The sequence below is a fragment of the Anolis sagrei genome, chromosome 4 (genome assembly GCF_037176765.1).
Source record: "Anolis sagrei isolate rAnoSag1 chromosome 4, rAnoSag1.mat, whole genome shotgun sequence".
NCBI classification, from domain to species: Eukaryota; Metazoa; Chordata; class Lepidosauria; order Squamata; family Dactyloidae; genus Anolis; species Anolis sagrei.
Window position 1 is genome coordinate 15,204,439 of NC_090024.1, and position 19,223 is coordinate 15,223,661.

At 43.9% G+C, this 19,223-nt stretch overlaps 1 protein-coding gene across 3 annotated transcripts in view; it reads left to right on the forward strand.

Moving 5' to 3' along the window:
- Nucleotides 1-5,144: 5,144 nt before the first annotated feature.
- ST3GAL1 (ST3 beta-galactoside alpha-2,3-sialyltransferase 1) overlaps nucleotides 5,145-19,223 on the forward strand; it is a 190,750-nt gene continuing 176,671 nt past the window's right edge. For all 3 annotated transcript variants that reach the window (XM_067467278.1, XM_060775904.2, XM_067467279.1), the window contains exon 1: nucleotides 5,145-5,408. The gene's annotated coding sequence lies outside the window, so the exon portion shown is untranslated. The remainder of the gene's footprint in view (nucleotides 5,409-19,223) is intronic.

The following is a 19,223-nucleotide window of genomic DNA, read 5'->3' on the forward strand; positions in this document are numbered from 1 at the left end:
ATGTGGTCAAAACGGCAAGTTATTAATCAGGAAAATCAAACTAAGCGGGGATGAAGCGGTTTGCTTTTGCCAGTCTCCTCGGAAGGATATTTATTTATTAGCTGTCCACTGCCACGTGTTGCTGTGGCCCACATGGGGGTTCTGTCTGGGAGGTTTGGCCCAATTCTATCATTGATGGGGTTCAAAATGCTCTGTGATTGTAGGTAACTATAAATCCCGGCAACTATGACTCCCAAATGTCAAGATTCTATTTTCCCCAAACTCCACCAGTGTTCACATTTGGGCATATTGAGTATTTGTGTTGAGTTTGGTCCAGATCCATCATTGTTTGAGTCCATAGTGCTCTCTAGATGTAGGTGAACTACAACTCCAAAACCAAAGCACACTGCCCACCAAACCCTTCCAGTATTTTCTGTTGGTCGTAGGAGTTCTCTCTGTCAAGTTTGGTTCAATTCTATTGTTGGTGGGGTTCAGAATGCTCTTTGATTGTAAGTGAACTATAAATCCCAGCAACTATAATTCCCAAATGACAAAATCATTTTTATGAGTGAAGGACATACATTGGTTTGTTAGGTGTCTTGTGTCCAAATTTGGTGTCAATTCGTCCAGTGGTTTTTTAGTTCTGTTAATCTCACAAATGAACATTACATTTTTATTTATAAAAATTTATTTATTTACAGTATTTATATTCCGCCCTTCTCACCCTTCAGGGGACTCAGGACATATTACAATACACATATACATGGCAAACATTCAATGCCATTTAGACATACAACACATATAGATAGACACAGAGGCAATTTAATATTCCAACTTTCCGGCTTCATGAGGGTAAGCTCGATTCCAGCCACAGGGGGAGCTGCCACTTCACCATCCACTTGTGGCACCGAGTCCTTGATGGAGTACTTCCGCATTCTTATGCACACTTCTGGAAGGTTTTATGGTATCGTAAATTAGTTAAATTAGCCTTCCCGCATAAATCGGTACCTAAATTTCCTACTTGACAGATGCAACTGTCTTTCAGGCTGATAGGTCTACAGTAAGCTGGACTATGGGATCAGGACTTTGTAGATTAGGTTGACCTGCTGACGTGATGGCTTTTGTGGAACTGACTAACTGCTCCTTGGACGATGACTTAAACGGGCGACTATTGACTGTTTGATTGTCTTCATACTGTTTTATATGTTTTATTGCTATATTGTTATTTAAATTGTATATTTCTGTTTTGGTTGTGGGCACCATGGGGTGCGGGTTTGTCAGCCGCCCTGAATCCCTCTGCAGAAGTTGAGATAGGATGGGATACAAGTGTCTGAATTAATTAATTAATTAATTAATATTAATAGTCAGGGGCTCACTCTGACCTGGGCTGGCTTCGAACTCATTACCTTTTGGTCAGTAGTGATTTAATACAACTGGTTACTAACTAGCTGCGCCATAGCTCAGACCTGCACCACAGTCCGGTCTTCTCTCCTCTCCCCCAAATAAAAAGTACTTTTGGACTTTGAAGTCAGTTTTCTTCCATTGAAAAATGCTGAGAACAAAGGGGGAAAAGTGGGAGGAAAAACTGGGACCTTCTAAAAGCAACTGAAAAATTGGGATAGCACATGGTTAACCTGACACTATCCCTGCCAAGATGGAGACAGTTGGAAAATATGGGATCTTGAAGAGTATCTCTAGTTGGGTTGTTGTGGCTAGTATCTCTAGCCTTTGCTCCCACATTATGTTGTCTTTGGGACTTGATCATCCATCACAGAGCCAGCTTTTAAAACCTATCATTACAAGGGTTAGCTGAGAGATTTGCCTTAAAAGGGAAACTTTAAAATTCTCTGTCCTGAATGTTTTCAGTCCCAACTGATAGACATCTAGTTAAATGGCGCTTTATGACCGGAGAAAATTCATAAACCAAGTGAGTTTACTCTGGTGTAGAGGGCTAAGCGATAGGTTCAGTCTTTCTTCAACTGTAATGAATGGCTGAGGAATGAATCATACGAGATTAAATGGAGTTGTGTACGTCCATGTCTCTCTCACACACACTGTCATTTTTCTCTCTGCCTCTCTCTCACACACTCATATGGCCTCTCTCATACATATCCACACTTTCAGGTGATTTGTCTCTCTTCTACACATCCACACTCACTCGTATGGTCCCCTCTTATCTTTCAAACACATAGACACACACTGTGTGTGTGTGTCTCTCTCTCTCACACACACACACATGCTTTCTCATATAGTCTCTCCCATATATTATACACACACTCTCCAGTCACATACACACTCTCATATGGTCTCTCTGGCAGTCACACACAAATACTCATGTGCTCTCTCTAGCTCTCTCTCTCATATGCATACATATGTTCTCTCTCTCTCTCTCACACACACACACACACACACCTCCCTCTCTTGCACACACATATACACTCATATAGTCTCTCTCTCTAAGGTATGGTCACTTCCTCATACACAAACTGACACATTCTCTCTCTCTCTCACACACACACACACACATACACACCTACTAATATGGTCTACCCCTTCTCACACACACATGCTCATAAGGCTCCCCTCTCTCCCACACATACAGTCTCTCCTATGGTCTCTCTCTCAGTCACACCCACAAACACTCATGTGCACGCTTTTTCTCTCTCCCACACAAACATAAATGTGCACTCTGTATGACCCCTTTCTCTCACACATATTCACACTCATATTGCCTGTCTCTCTCACATCCACACTCAGTCTTATGGTTTCCACCTTCTCTCTCACAAACACACTTATACACTTATAGAGCCTCTTGCATACTTTCTCATCCAAACTCGCCAATCACATTCACACAGTCATATGGTTTCTCTCTCTGTCACAAACACTCATGAGTGCCCCACACAAACATAAATACACACTCATATAGTCTCTCTCACACATACACACTCATAGAGTCTCTATTACACACACACACACACACTCATATGGTCCCCTTTTCTCTCTTACACACAAAGCCCCTCTCATGTACACTGTTATGATCTCTGTCACAAACATTCATATGCATGCTCTCTCACGCACACATAAATGCACTCATATGATCTCTCTCTTACACACATAACACACTCATACAATCTCTCTTGAACATCCACACTCACTGATATAGTCTCCCCCTTCTCACACAGACACATAAAAACACACACTCATAAAGCCCTTTCTCATGCACACTCTCATATGTTCTCTTCCTCAATCACACACCCACTCATGTGCTCTCTCTCTCACACACAAACATAAATACACACACATATGGCTCTCTTCTGCACCCATTCTCATATGATCTCTCTCTTTTAGTCACAAACACTAATGTTGTCTATCTCATACACATAAATGCACACTCATATGATTTCTCTCTCTCACACAACATACTCATAGTCTCTCTCACACATCCACACTCACTGATATGGTCCCCCCTTCTCTCACACACATATAGAAACATACTCAGAAAATCCCTTCTCATGCACACTCTCATACGTTCTCTCCCTCAATCACACACCCACTCATGTGTGCTCTCTCCTTCACACACAAACATAAATGCACATTCATATGGCTGTGTTCTGGCACCCACACTCATATGATCTCTCTCTCTTTCAGTCACAAACTCCTATGTGCTCTCTCTCATACACATAAACACAGTCGTATAGTTTCTCTCACACAGTCACATTATGCACTCACTCATGCCTTTAAAACCTATAATTACAAGTCGCACACGCACAAACATAAACACACCCTCATATGGCTCTCTTCTGGCACCCACTCTCCCATGATCTCTCAGTCACAAACACTCTATCACATACACATAAAGACAGTCCTATAGTCTCTCTCACACAATCACATTGAGCACTCTCTCACACAATGATCTGGCCTCTCACTCTCACACTGGCTCCGTCCAGTTCACTCTTTCTCCTCAGGAGGCTCTTCTTGGGATGGAGGCTGCATCTCCGTTCCTTTTCCCTTTCCCATCCCCATTTGCCCGCCTTTCCTATAGTCTCTCTCTCACACGGTCACATGAAGCACTCTCTCACACAATGGTCTCGCCTCTCATTAACACACCGGCTCTGTCCCATCCGCTCTTTCTCCTCCGGAGGCTCTTCTTGGGATGCAGGCTGCATCTCAGTTCCCCTTTCCATTCCCATTTGCCCGCCTTTCCTATAGTCACATGAAGCACTCTCTCACACAAAGGTCTTGCCTCTCACTCACACACCGGCTCCTTCCCGTCCTCTTTTTCTCCTCCGGAGGCTCTTCTTGGGATGGAGACTGCATCTCAGTTCCCTTTCCCATCCCCATTTGCCCACCTTTCCTATAATCTCTCTGATACAGTCACATGAAGCACTCTCTCTCACAATGGTCTCGCCTCTCACTCACACACCGGCTCCGTCCCGTCCTCTCTTTCTCCTCCGGAGGTTCTTCTTGGGATGGAGACCGCATCTCAGTTCCTTTTCCCTTTCCCATTTGCCCGCCTTTCCTATAGTCTCTTCCTCACACGGTCACATGAAGCACTCTCTCACACAAAGGTCTCGCCTCTCACTCACACACCGGCTCCGTCCCGTCCTCTCTTTCTCCTCCGGAGGCTCTTCTCAGGATGGAGGCCGCATCTCAGTTCCCTTTCCCATCCCCATTTGCCTGCCATTCCTATAGTCTCTCTCTCACACGGTCACATGAAGCACTCTCTCACACAATGGTCTCGCCTCTCAATCACACATTGGCTCCGTCCAGTCCGCTCTTTCTCCGAGGTTCTTCTTGGGATGGAAGCCGCATCTCAGCTGCCTTTCCCTTGCGCACCCCCATTTGCCTGCCTTTCCTATAGTCTCTCTCACATGAAGCACTCTCTCACACAAAGGTCTCGCCTTTCACTCACACACGGTCTCCGTCCCGTCCGCTCTTTCTCCTCGGGAGGCTCTTCTCGGGATGGAGGCCGCATCTCCCTTTCCCATCCCCATTTGCCCGCCTTTCCTTTCCTTTCCCATCCGGACTGGGGCCAGAGAGAGAGAGAGAAGGAGAGAAAGAGAAAGCGAGCAGCGGCAGAGAGGGTCTCCTTCTCCTTCTCCTCCCCTTTTTGAGGAGGAGCTTGTGTTGCGCCGGGTTGCTCTCTCTCTCTCTCTCAATCTCTCTCTCTCAATCCGTCTCTCTCTCTCTCTCTTTCTCATCCACGTGGCTTCGGTGGGGCGGGAGCCGCTATATTAGGCACTGGGGAAGCCTCCAGCCCGGGGCTTGGGCGCTCGCCTGGCTATTGTTGCCGCCGAGAGAGAGAGAAAGAGAGAGAGAGAGAAAGAGAAGAAGGAAAGGAAGGAGACGGCAAGGATCGGACTCGGAAAGACACAAAGGAGGAGGCGGCGGCGAAGGAATGAGATCGGATCTGCTCAGGCTCAGTGAGGGTGAGTGCCTTAGCGATCGGGTGGGGATCCCTGTTTTGGGAGGATCCGAAAGGAGAAGAGAGAGGGAGAGGGAGAGGCAGGCTCCGTGGGAAGCCCCCGAGAAGGTCCGGCTGGAGCTCTGGGGTCGGAGAGAGGAGTGGGGAAGAGGGGGCGTCCGCAGGGCAAGGAAAAAGCGGGACGATCCCCTTTGGGGGGCCAAGGCATCGGGGTGGAAGTGGCAAGGAACCTCCCCCTCGAGCCAGGAAGGGCAACTTGGAGGAAAGTTCACTTTTGGAGGCGTTTGAGAGAGAGAGATTGAGAGAGATTGAGAGAGAGAGCTGGGTTGTTGTAGGTTTTTTCGGGCTATATGGCCATGGTCTAGAGGCATTCTCTCCTGACATTTCGCCTGCATCTATGGCATGTATCCTCGGAGGTAGTGAGGTCTGTTAGAAACTAGGAAAGGTTGTGAGGTCTGTTGGAAACTAGGAAAATTTAGAGAGAGAACTCTTTGGGCGCGTCTACATAGTGGAAGTGATTCAGTTTGGCCCCTTCTTTAACTATCACTCAATGCTCTGGATCAGTGGTTTGAGGCGATTGGAACCTCTTGTTTTCACTATTCCGTCTTCACTACTTGGAAGTGTCCTTTGAGTGGATTGCTGTGAATTTTCCGAGCTGTCTGGCCATGACACGGAAGCATTCTCTCCTGACGTTTCGCCCGCATCTATGGCAGGCATCCTCAGAGGTTGTGAGGTCTGTTGGAAACTAGGAAAATTGGGTGTATGTATAGAATCCTAGACTTGGAAGAGACTTCATGGGCCACCCAGTCCAACCCCATTCTGCCAAGAAGCAGGAAAATTGCATTCATTTTAATGATTTCTCTTTAGCTGGAGTGGATTTAAGAGTGGCTCCACTAAAACTAAATGGATGAGTACAACCAGAGTTATGTTGGTATACTATCTATCGGAAGACGGGACTCCCAGGTTGGAAGACAGAATCATATCTTCCAGTTGGAAGAGACCTCGTGGGCCATCCAGTCCAACCCCATTCTGCCAAGAAGCAGGAAAAATTGCATTCAAAGCACCTCCGACAGATGGCCATCCAGCCTCTGTTTAAAAGCTTCCAAAGAAGGAGCCTTCAACACACTCCGGGGCAGAGAGTTCCACTGCTGAACGGCTCTCACAGTCAGGAAGTTCTTCCTCATGTTCAGATTGAATCTCCTGTCTTGTAGTTTGAAGCCATTGTTCCGCGTCCTAGTCTTTAGGGCAGCCTTGTTCCCTCCTCCCTATGACTTCCCTTCACATATTTATCCATGGCCCTCATCATGTCTCCTCTCAGCCTTCTCTTCTTCAGGCCAAACATGCTCAGCTCTTTAAGCCGCTCCTCATAGGGCTTATTCTCCAGACCCTTGATCATTTTAGTCGCCCTCCTCTGGACACATTCCAGCTTGTATCTGTGGAATGATGTCCAGGGTGGGAGAAAGGATTCTTGTCTGCTTAAGGCATGGGTAAATGTTGCCATTGGCCACCTTAATTAGCATTTAATGGCCTTACAGCTTCAAAGCCTGTCTGATTGCTGCCTGGGGAAATCCTTTGTTGAGAGGCCCTAAATCCCCTGTTTTCAGACTGTGGTTCTTTATTTACTGTCCTAGTTTTAAACATTTAAAAATATTCCACCCTGGATCTTCCACAGATATATAAACCTACCTTGCTTGGGAGGTGTTAGCTGGCCCTGATTGATTTTTCAATCAGGGTTTTTTTTTTTAGTGTTGCTCTTTATTTGGTCTCCTTGATAAGCATTGAATGGCCTAGCAGTTTCAAGGTCTGGCTACTTACTACCATGGACGTTCAACAGATATATCAACCCCAATCAAGCCTGGTTGATTGCTGTCTGGGGGAATCCTTTGTTGGGAGGTGTTCGCTAGCCCTGATTGACTCTTCTCGGGAATTTCCCCTGTTTTTTGAGTCTTGCTGTCCTTGATAAGCATTGAATGGCCTAGCAGTTTCAAGGTCTGGCTTCTTGCTTCTTATCACCCTGGTCTGGCTTCATACTATCCTTGATAAGCATTGAATGGCCTAGCAGTTTCAAGGTCTGGCTTCCTGCTTCTTATCACCCTGGTCTGGCTTCATACTGTCCTTGATAAGCATTGAATGGCCTAGCAGTTTCAAGGTCTGGCTTCTTATTTCCTTGAACTTTCAACAGATATATCAACCCCAATCAAGCCTGGGTGATTGCTCTCTGGGAGAATCCTTTGTTGGGAGGTGTTCACTAGTCCTGATTGACTCTTCTCGGGAATTCCCCCAGTTTTTTGAGTGTTGCTGTCCTTGATAAGCATTGAATGGCCTAGCAGTTTCAAGGTCTGGCTTCTTACTACCCTGGGCATTCCACAGATATATCAACCCCATTTTTCTCGTTTCCAACAGACCTCAATTGCAACATTCACACTTGCCCACAACAGACAAGAGTTCTTTCTCCCACCCATCTATATAAATAAAAATGTAATGTTCGTTTGTGGGATTAACAGAACTCAAAAACCACTGGATGAATTGACACCAAATTTGGACACAAGACACCTAACAACCCAATGTATGTCCTTCACTCAAAAAATTTGATTTTCTCATTTGGGAGTTGTAGTTGCTGGGATTTATAGTTCACTTACAATCAAAGTGCATTCTGAACCCCACCAACGATAGAATTGGGCCAAACTTGGCACACAGAACTCCCATGAACAACAGAAAATACTGGAAGGGTTTGGAGGGGAATATCCATTGATTTTGGAGTTGTAGTTCACCTACATCCAGAGATCACTGTGGGCTCAAACAAGGATGGATCTGGACCAAACTCTACACGAATACTCAATATGCCCAAATGTGAACACTGGTGGAGTTTGGGAAAAATAGAATCTTGACATTTGGGAGTTGTAGTTGCTGGGATTTATAGTTCACCTACAATTGCAGAGCTTTCTGAACCCCACCAACGATAGAATTGGACCAAACCTCCCAGACAGAACCCCCATATGGGACACAGCAATGCATGGCAGGGGACTGCTAGTAGATATATATTTTTTGTTGCATCAGGAGTGACTCCAGGTGTGAGAGAATTGGCCGTCTGCAAGGATGTTGCCCAGGGGACGCCCAGATGATTTTATGTTTTTATCACCCTTGTGGGAGGGTTCTCTCATGTCCCCGCATGAGGAGCTGGAGTTGATAGAGGGAGCTCATCCGCCTCTCCCCGGATTCGAACCTATGACCTGTCAGTCTTCAGTCCTGCCCGCACAGGGGTTTAACCCACTGCGCCACCGGGGGCTCCGGGCTGTCTGGTCATGTAGCATTCTCTCCTGACGTTTCGCCTGCATCTATGGCAGCCATCTTCAGAAGTTGTGAGGTTTGTTGGAAACTAGACAAGTGAGGTTTAGTAGATATATAAGCCTACCTTGTTTAGTTTCCAACAGACCTCACAACCTCTGAAGATGGCTGCCATAGATGCAGGCGAAACGTCAGGAGAGAATGCTACATGGCCAGACAGGCCAGAAAACTCACAGCAACCCAGCGATTCCGGCTATGAAAGCCTTCGACAATACATTTTCCCTTTTGAGTGTTTTGAGAGGAGAAATCGGGAGAGGGGTAGAATCATAACGGGGAGCAGCTATAGTTCGGCGAGGCACCAAAACTATATCTCCCGGGATTGCACGGCATTGAAGCAAAGGGAATATCAAACTGCATTCCTAACCGATACAGTGTGGCTGTCCCTTTTCCCTGGAAGCGTCTTGGGCCGGACTGGGAGTGACAGAGCTGGCTTTGGCCCCCTTTCTGGCTGGGATTGGGGGGCTTCCTTTCCCATTCCTTGGAAAGATCCGCTTCTCAAAGCCTCAAGGAGACCACAGAGGACAGGAAGGCTTTCCCCTTCAGTCCCTCCCTTCTCAGGGAAAAGGGGGATTTGGAGAAGGGAAGGGGCCAAGGGGGAGCTTCTCCTCCCCTCTCTTCCCCTTTCCCCCAATTCTTCAAGTCCACCCGGGGAAGGATGGAGAACTTTTTGCGGTCGCCTCGCACCGCCTAAAGGGGAAGTTCTGCGCTGCCGGAAAAGTCGGGCAGGAAAGCCGTCTCTCGCCACGTGGGTTGCCTCGCTTTCCTCTCTCTCTGTGTGTGCATCTTTCATTACACCAGTGGCTCTCAACCTTCCTAATGCTGTGATCCCTTAATACAGTTCCTCATGTTGTGCTGACCCCCAACCATAACATTATTTTTGTTGCTACTTCCTAACTGTTATTTTGCTACTGTTATGAATCATAATATAAATATCTGATATGCAAGATGTATTTCCATTCGCTGGACCAAATTTGGCACAAATATCTGACATGCCCAAATTTGAATGCTTGTGGGGTTGGGGAGGATTAATTTGGTCATTTGGGAATTGTAGTTGCCAGGATTTATAGTTCCCCTACAATCAAAGAGCATTCGGAACTCCACCAACAATGGAATTGAATCAAACTTGGCACACAGCTCTCCCATGACCAACAGAAAATACTGGAAGGGTTTGGTGGGCATTGACCTTGAGTTTGGGAGCTGTAGTTCACCTACATCTAGAGAGCTGTGGACTCAAACAATGATGTATCTAGATCAAACTTGGCATAAATACTCAATATGCCCAAATGTGAACACTGGTGGAGTTTGGGGAAAATAGACTCAACATTTGGGAGTTATAGTTGCTGGGATTTATAGTTAATCTACAATCAAAGAAGGTCCATGAGGTCACAAAGAGTCGGAGACGACTGAACGAATGAACAACAACACAATCAAAGAGCATTCTGAACTCCATCAACGATGGAATTGAACCAGACTTGGCTCACAGAACTCCCAATGCCAACAGAAAATATTGGAAGGGTTTGGTGGGCATTGACCTTGAGTTTGAGAGCTGTAGTTCACCTACATCTAGATTTTTTTTGTCGTGTCAGAAGTCGCTTCTGGTGTGAGAGAATTGGCTGTTTGCAAGGACGTTGCCCAGGGGACGCCTGGATGATTTTGATGTTTTTATCATCCTTGTGGGAGGCTTCTCTCATGTCCCCACATGAGGAGCTGGAGCTGATAGAGAGAGCTCATCCGCCTCTTCCCGGATTCGAGGCGGATGAGCTCTCTCTATCAGCTCCAGCTCCTCATGCGGGGACATGAGAGAAGCCCGTAGATGTGCCTCTGGGTTCAAATCTCCACTTTGTTATGGAAACACATTGGGTGATTCTGGGCAAGTCACTCTTTCTCACCCTAATACAGTGTTTCTCAACCTTCCTAATGCCACAACCCCTTCATACAGTTCCTCATATTGTGATGACCCCCAACCATAAAATTATTTTTGTTGTTACTTCGTAACTGCAATTTTGCTACTGTTATGAAACATGATGTAAATATCTGGTATGCGAGATGTATTTTCATTCACTGGACCAAATTTGGCACAAATACCCGATATGCCCACATTTTAATACCGGTGGGGTGTGTGTGTGTGTGTGTGGGGGGGGGGGGGGGGAATTGATTTTGTCATTTGGGAGTTGTAGTTGCTGACATGGTCCATGTAGATGTTCCTCTCGGTTCAAATCTCACCTTTGTTATGGAAACACATTGGATGATTCTGGGCAAGTCATACTTTCTTAGCCTCAGAAGAGATCCCCCTGACCTGGACAAAGTTTGGCAAGTAAACTTCTTGATGAGGTTGCCTAAGTATGAAACTACTTGAAGCCATAGAACCTCAAATGTCCATGGAGACCCAATATTAGAAGACAGAGCGTTCCTGTACCAAAGGAAGCATGCACACAAATAAAGACCTGGCTTTTCCAACAAGCCTTCCACCATGTTTAGACTCTCTAATAATACCTATGAGGACCTTTAGATTATTTATTAGCACTGAGATCGACTATTGCTGTTTTATCTACGGCAATTGCTGTATTTTATTGTATTTACTAGGGGGTGCTGTGAATTTATGATGTTGTGTTTATTGCTTATTGTCTACTTGCATGCTTTGTTTTACACTTGTTGTATTTTTCATGTCACACCTTGAGTGTTTTGTGAGCTGCCCCGAGTCCCTCTGGGGGATGTTGGCAGGATATAAATAAAAGATTATTATTATTATTTGAAACATAACAAGATGAGTCCACAGCAGACACTCTGCTGGCCGTTGAACTGAATCACACGTTGGACACTTCCCAAGTGTCTAGGACTGTGTGATGTATCGGCGAACAATGCATGCAGATCCTGGTAAGGTGGCCTTTTGCAGCCAGCAGATGGTAATTTGGTCAGTGCCGATTGTGTTTAAGAGCAGGCCAAGGTCTTTAGGCACTGCACCCAGTGTGCCAATCACCATTGAGACCACCTTTACTGGTTTGTGCCAGAGTCTTTGCAGTTCGATCTTTAAATCTTCATATCGTGTCAGCTTTTCCAGTTGTTTCTCTGCAATCCTGCTGTCACCTGGAATTGTGACATCGACGATCCATACTTTGTTCTTTAACACATTTGTGAGTATTAGTAATTATTTATATGATGTGTGCCCCATCCCCAGAATTCTATTATTATTATTATTATTGTTATTATTATTATTTACACAAAAGCACAGTATGTCACAGCAAACGAGATCTATATGCTGGATTCCGTATCACAAAATCACGTCAAACACTTCCCAAGCATCTAGGACTGTGTGATGCATTGATGATGCACACAGATCCAAGTAAGGTGGCCTTTTGCAGTTGACAGATCATAATTTTGTCAATGTTTATTGTTTCCAAATGCCGGCTGAGATCTTTTGGCACGGCACCCAGTGTGCCAATGACTACTGGGACCACCTGTACTGGTTTATGCCAGAGCCTTTGAAGTTAGATTGTGAGGTCTTGATAGCGGCCGAGTTTTTCCTGTTGTTTTTTCTCAATGCCACTGTCACCTGGAATGGTGACATCAATAATCCAGACTTTTTTCTTTTCCACAATTGTGATGTCTGGTGTGTTGTGTTCCAAAACTTTGTCAGTCTGGATTTGAAAGTCCCACAGTATTTTTGCATGTTCATTTTCCACAACCTTTGCGGGTTTATTATCTCACCAATTCTTTACTGCTGGCAGGTGGTACTTGTGACATATGTTCCAGTGAATCATCTGGGCCACAGAGTTGTGTCTTTGTTTGTAGTCCGTTGTGTGATTTTCTTGCAACAGCTGAGGATATGATCCATGGTTTCATCAGCTTCCTTGCACAGTCTGCATTTTGGGTCATCCGTTGATTTTTCAATCCTGGTCTTAATTGCATTGGTTCTGATGGCTTGCTCCTGGGCTGCAAGAATCAGGCCTTCTGTCTCCTTCTTCAGGGTTCCATTCATGAGCCATAACCAGGTCTTCTCCTTGTCAACTTTTCCTTCTATCTTCTTCTTCTTCTTCGTCTTCGTCTTCGTCTTCTTCGTCTTCTTCGTCTTCTTATTAGGGATAATGGGGGTTGTAATTCAGCTTGCGATCCAGGAACTGTTTTTGATGTGGCAGCAAAGGGGGACAACACTGGCAGGCAAGCAGTTTCCATCCATGAGCATGGAAACATCATTAGAGATGAAGACTCACCAGCACAATGTCTTCTTAGAAATTCTTTTCATGTGTTTGGGGTAGCTTATTGCTGTCATTTCTTGCTAAGATGTGTCCAGAAGGGGTTTCTGTTGCCTCCCTCTGAGGCTGAGAGTGTGTGGCTTGCTCAGAGTCACCCAATGGGTTTCCATGGCTGAGTGCCAATTAGAACCGTGTTCTCCAGAGTCATCATCCAACTCTCAAACCACAACAATCATGCTGGTTTTCTTAGAATAACTTACTCCCAAGTCAGTGCTATAAACTAGATTGTATTATTCCTGGGAGGGCTCAATGAATATTTCTTAGCCGTTGATCATTTAGTAATTATTTATATGATGTGTGCCCCATCCCCAGGATCCAAAGAAGCTAATTAAAATTCAAATAAAAGTATAAAATAGCTTGCTTTTGATCACTAATTTTTGCATAAGCTATATAGGCGTCTTGGTGGTCCAGTTTTGCCTGATCATTTTAAGAGCGGCTCAAATCCCCCTGTTGTCTAGCTGTGTCTGAGAACAATGATGACATTCAACCAAGTGTTCCTCCAAAACCTACTTCTCAGAAAGTAACATTGCTTTTCTTGCCGTAGAGCATCCACTGCAAAGGAACATGGCACTTTGATACCACTTTAACAGCTATATCTGTGTCATCTGGGTTTCTGGTATTTATAGTTCAGGAATTCTCGCAGAAGAGACCTAGTGGTATTGTTCAGGAGAAAGTAGTAACATAGCATGACTCACATTGCCAGTCTCACTAAATTGCCTGTAAAGAAAGTGATAATAGTAATTTGTGTATGTGTGTATCACATGCTGGCTTACAGTAACTCCATGAATTTCCTAGGTTTTCTTAGGCAAAAGATACTCAGAAGTGTTTTTGCCATTTCTTTCCTAGTCTATGACATCTGATATTTGTTGTCCGCCTCTCTTCCAAGTGCTTGGCTTCCAATATTGGACAGAATCTGATGCCTTTTGATGTGGCACAGATATAATACTATGACATGGGGGTATTAAAGTGTAGAGTTACTGGTGGAACAGATAATTTGAGAAACGCTACATTTTAGCTCTTCTAGCAGAGATTGCTTACTTTTTTGCCAAATCATAAATCTGAAGATTTTGCAGGGTGGATACCATTTAAAGTGTTTTGCTGTTGTTACGAAAGTTCAAGCTGACACTGACTGATGACATCCTGTTTCTTGGACAGATTTCTTCAAAGTGGTTTTGATGTGTCCTTCGTATTAGGGCGGTGTTTCTCAACCTGGGTGTCAGGACCCCTGGGGTTGTTGCAAAGGGGCGTTAGAGGGGTCGCCAAAGACCGTTGGAAAACACAGTATTTTCTGTTGGTCACGGCAGTTCTGTGTGGTAATTTTGGCTCAATTCTATTGTTGGTGGGGTTCAGAATGCTCTTTGCTTGTAGGTGAACTATAAATCCTAGCAACTACAACTTCCAAATGTCATGGTCTATTTTCCCCATACTCCACCAGTGTTCATATTTGGGCATATTGAGTATTCGTGCCAAGTTTGGTCCAGATCCGTCATTGTTTGAAACTACAGTGCTCTTGTGATGTAGGTGAACTACAACTTCAAGACGCAAGGTCCATACCCACCAAACCCTTCCAGTCTTTTCTGTTGGTCATGGGAGTTATGTGTGCCAAGATTGGTTCAATTCAATCATTGTTGGAGTTCAGAATGCTCTTTGATTGCAGATGAACTATAAATCCCAACAACTACAACTCCTAAATGGCATAATCAATCCCCCAACCCCACCAGTATTCAAATTTGGGTGTGTCAGATATTTGTGTCAAATTTGGTTAGTGAATGAAAATACATCTTGCACATCAGATGTTAACATTACAATTCATAACAGTGGAAAAAATGAAGTAGCAATGAAAATAATTTTATGTTTGGGGGGTCACCACAACATGAGGAACTGTATTAAAGGGTCGCAGCATTAGGGAGGTTGAGAACCACTGTATTAGGGTGAGAGAGAGTGACTTACCCAAGATCATTCAGTTGTTTTCTCTGACTGAGCAGAGATTTGAGCTCAAGTTGCTTAGTGTCCTCCTATTTCAGCCCCAAACCATCATCGCATCCAGTCTTGTTAAAATGATATTGAATTCCTATAACACCACAGTGTGGGTGCACAAATGCTTACAAGGTGGGATACATATGTTTGCAATTCTGTCACACCTGGGACGGTTTAACTTTTGTATTTCTCTTCAGGTTTTAGATACGTGGCTAAGCTATGATTATGAGGCTGCGGGACTTTTGAGAAATTGTGCTTGGTGGTTATGAATGCTGCACTTTCGAGTCTGCTTTTAACACATTTGGCTGCTATGTTTTATTTATGCTTGTGATCCTCTTGTAGCGGGCTCTTCTGAAAGGCTGTGTAGCAGACATCTTTTAAATAAATAAAAGCCAAATGTAGAGCGTGCAAAGTACTTTTCATAAATTAGTGGTTTACAAGCACCCTTTAGGTAGGTGTTATTGCTGAGCTGCAGACAGGGGCAACAGACTCAGAAAACCTCTCGCTTAAGGCAGAGCAATTCTGTTTGTGCTTACTTGAACTTCCCATAATGTTTCGTAGAGTGCCAGAAGCAAATTGAGACTATACTGCAAGTCGCTTCCGGTGTGAGAAAATTGGCCATCTGCAGAAATGTTGCCTAGGGGATCCCCAGATCTATTACCATCATGTCCGAGGCTTCTCTCATGTCCCTTCATGGGAAGCTGGGGCTGACAGATGGGAGCTTACCCTGTTTTGAGGATTCAAACTGCCAACCTTTAGGTCTTCAGGTCGGCAGTTCGGCCAGCACAAGGGTTTAACCCATTGCCCCACTGCGGCTCCCTTCATAGGAAATATATTTCGAAAGCCAGGACACAGCAGAAGGAAATTATACTTAAATTCTAGGATAATTCCCTTAGACAGGATCCCTTTCTAGTGGGATAAGATCAGAACTAAACTTGGTAAAGTTATTTTTTTTAACCGTGTCTCCTTAACCAAGTCATCAAATAGGTTAGCAAAATATGGACTGTTATTAATACATCCTATATGGGTTCTTTTTGCGGGTTTAATGCAGCTCAAAAACATGGGACTACAATTCCCAGTTGGCAAGTCATTTTCTCTCATCTTCAGAGGGAGGCAAAAGCGAACCCTCTCTGAACAAATCCTGCCAAGAAAACTCCTCGATAGGTTTGCTGTAGGATTGCTTTCAGTTGAAATTCCTTGAAGGCACGTCGCAACAAGGTTGTAACTAACTATCGCTTTGAATAGTGCATGCAAACAGACCGGCAGCAAAGGAAACGGCAGGATGTCACATGCACAAATGTGCAACGGTGTCTCAAATGAGCAAGCTTCTATAAAAAGGAGAGAGAACAGAAAGTGAGGCTCAAACATGTCAGAAAGGAGGTTTCAGTGATGGTTTGTCAAATGATTTATTTTCCTCCATGCTTCCAAATTCTCCAAACTCGGCTTTCTGCATACAGGCAGTCCCCCCACGTTATGAACAAGATAGGTTTTGTAGGTTTGGTCTGAAGTTGAATTTATATGTAAGTTGGAACAGTTACATTTTCTTAGTGTAGGTAGGTTCTCAAAAATGTATAAACCTTTTAACAGCTAATGGTAGTAAAGGTTTTCCCCTGACATTAAGTCCAGTCGTGTCCAACTCTGGGGGGTGGTGCTCATCTCCATTTCTAAGCCGAAGAGCCGGCATTGTCCATAGACACTGTCAGCGTTAGCATGAGTAGCCCGGAGACTGACTCTAGCCCTTATAATTCTATGTGTGATAAAGTAACTCATAAAAGAAAACTAGAAAAGAAATAAAGTTGTATTCACAGCGTACAAAACAAAACAGAAGAATTGCTCTCAACATAACATAACACAGTCTCTTTGGTGAGTCGTCTTCATTCCACGTTGATATGCAGACTTTTAACAAAAACAATATACAGTCCCTTTTACTCAGTTGTCCATAGAGTGACCCTGACTTGCTGCCTTAACTTCAGTTCTGGACGCTTCTCCCGGCATCAAACAAAGGTTTTTCAGCTCAAACCGAGCCCCACGCAAAGCATACAAACACAAAAACTGGGATTGTGGCGCAGCTGGTTGAGTGTCAGCTGCATTAAGATAACTCTGACCAAAAGGTCATGAGTTCGAAGCCAGCCTGGGTTGGAGTGGGTTTCCAACCAATTGTGTAGCCTGTTGTCGACCTTTGCATCTGTCAAGTAGGAAAATTAGGTACCACCTTAAAGTGTGGGGAGGCTAAATTAACTGATTTATGAGGCCATAAAAAAAGACTCCGACAAGCACTCCAGCTAAAAGCATGCGGGGAATGTGGAAGTACTTCATCAGTGTTGCAGATGGACGATGAAAGCAACAGCTCCCTTGGCAGCCAGAAAAAGTTAAATAGCCTCTGTCTATGTCTGTATATGTTGTATGTCAAAATTGGCATTGAATGTTTGCCATATATATGTGTACACTGTAATCCGCCCTGAGTCCCCTGCGGGGTGAGAAGGGTGGAATATAAAAGCTGTAAATAAATAAATAATAAATAATGCTCAAACACGGAGAACACAATACTCTAACACAGAGGATGCAAAACTCCAACACAGATAATGCAAAACTCAGAGTACAAACACACAGTGACTTACTATATAGATGAGATAACAATACACTCAATTATCCCATTAATTAACTGTGTCAGCTGTAACAGAAACAGCCCTGGTCCTTTCCACAACTTAGGAAAACTACATTGCAAACCTTTAGTAGCAACAGACACCTCCAAGGTCATATGGCCGGCATGACTGCATGGAGCGTCATTATCTTCCCGCCAGAGCAGTACCTATTGATCTACTCACATTTGCATGTTTTCTAACTGCTAGGATGGCAGAAGCTGGAGCTAATAGCTCACGCCGCTCCCCGGATTTGAACTTAATAATAGCTATGGTGATTATTTGACAGCTAAAGAAATACAAGTATGGTTGAGAGAGAGGGCCTTTTCGTTGGTGGCCTCGCAGCTCTGGAACTCCCTCCCCAAAGAAGTGTGTTCGGTCTCCACATTATTGGCCTTTTGCTCCAAAGTGAAGCCCTTTTTATGGAAGCAAGCCTTCCCCGACAACCCACAATAGCAGCTTACCTCAATCAGACAAGGTTTGCATTGTCAAAGACGTGGAACTCTAAGACTTTTAGTTTAATGTTTTAGGACAACCTCAGTGGCCTGATTTTAATTATTTAATGAATATCTGGCTATTTTTATGCTTATTTACATTTATGTAATTTGTATTTTATGCAATGGGTGATCTATAGTTTTATATGTCGGGTTGTGGGGATGATGGTTATCTGTATTATGTAGTTGTGTGTTTTTTTCTATTTTGTTTGCCACTTTGAGTCCCATTTGTGGGAGAAAAGCGGGAGAAAAGTAAATAATAATAATAATAATAATAATGAAAAGTAAATTATAAAAATGATTTATTTAGAGTTAGGAAAAAACCCTTAAATTATAATTTTGTGTTAAATGTTCAAATTGTTATCCAAAATGAAGAAATGCATTGCTCCCAGTGTGGAAGCACAGAGTTTCAAACCTCTATTGAAATTTTGCAACACCTTTCCAGTATTGATTCCTGTTCGGGTTTATACCCTTTTTACAAAGGTGTTGCAAAGGATATGTGTATTTTCAGAGGACAACCTGTATGTGTACTTGCAACAACCAGTGAGAGTTTAAAAACAAATAGTGTTTATACATGATATGCTCCCAAGAATATCAGAGAGGTTTCTACCCATTCTTGTAACACAAATATTGCCATACATGATGTTCTTCTAATCCCAATTGCAGAACAAGCGAGATGAACTTTTAAGCCTCTTCAGAAATCATTTTCCAAGTTCTGTTGTTGTGTGCTTTCAAGTTGTTTCTGACTTATGGCAACCCTCAGGCTGGGTTTTCTAGGCAAGATTTCTTCAGAGGGGATTTGTTTGTGCCTTCTTCTGAAAATGAGAGAGTACGATCTGCCCTAAGTTACTCAGTGGGCTTCATGGCCAAGTGGGAATTCGAACCCTGGTTCCTAGAGTCATAATCCAACACTATTTTCCAAGGTCTGGTTGTTGCGTTATGAATAACTTTTCAGTAACTTTAAAGCATAGGTTATTTTTATTGCAATTTTTCAGTAAGAGAAAGTTTTTACAGAACAACATGTACACATACAGATTTTATGTAACTACATTGAATCCACAAACAACCTACAGTTACATTGGCTAACAGACAGATAGAGGGGAATTACATTTTT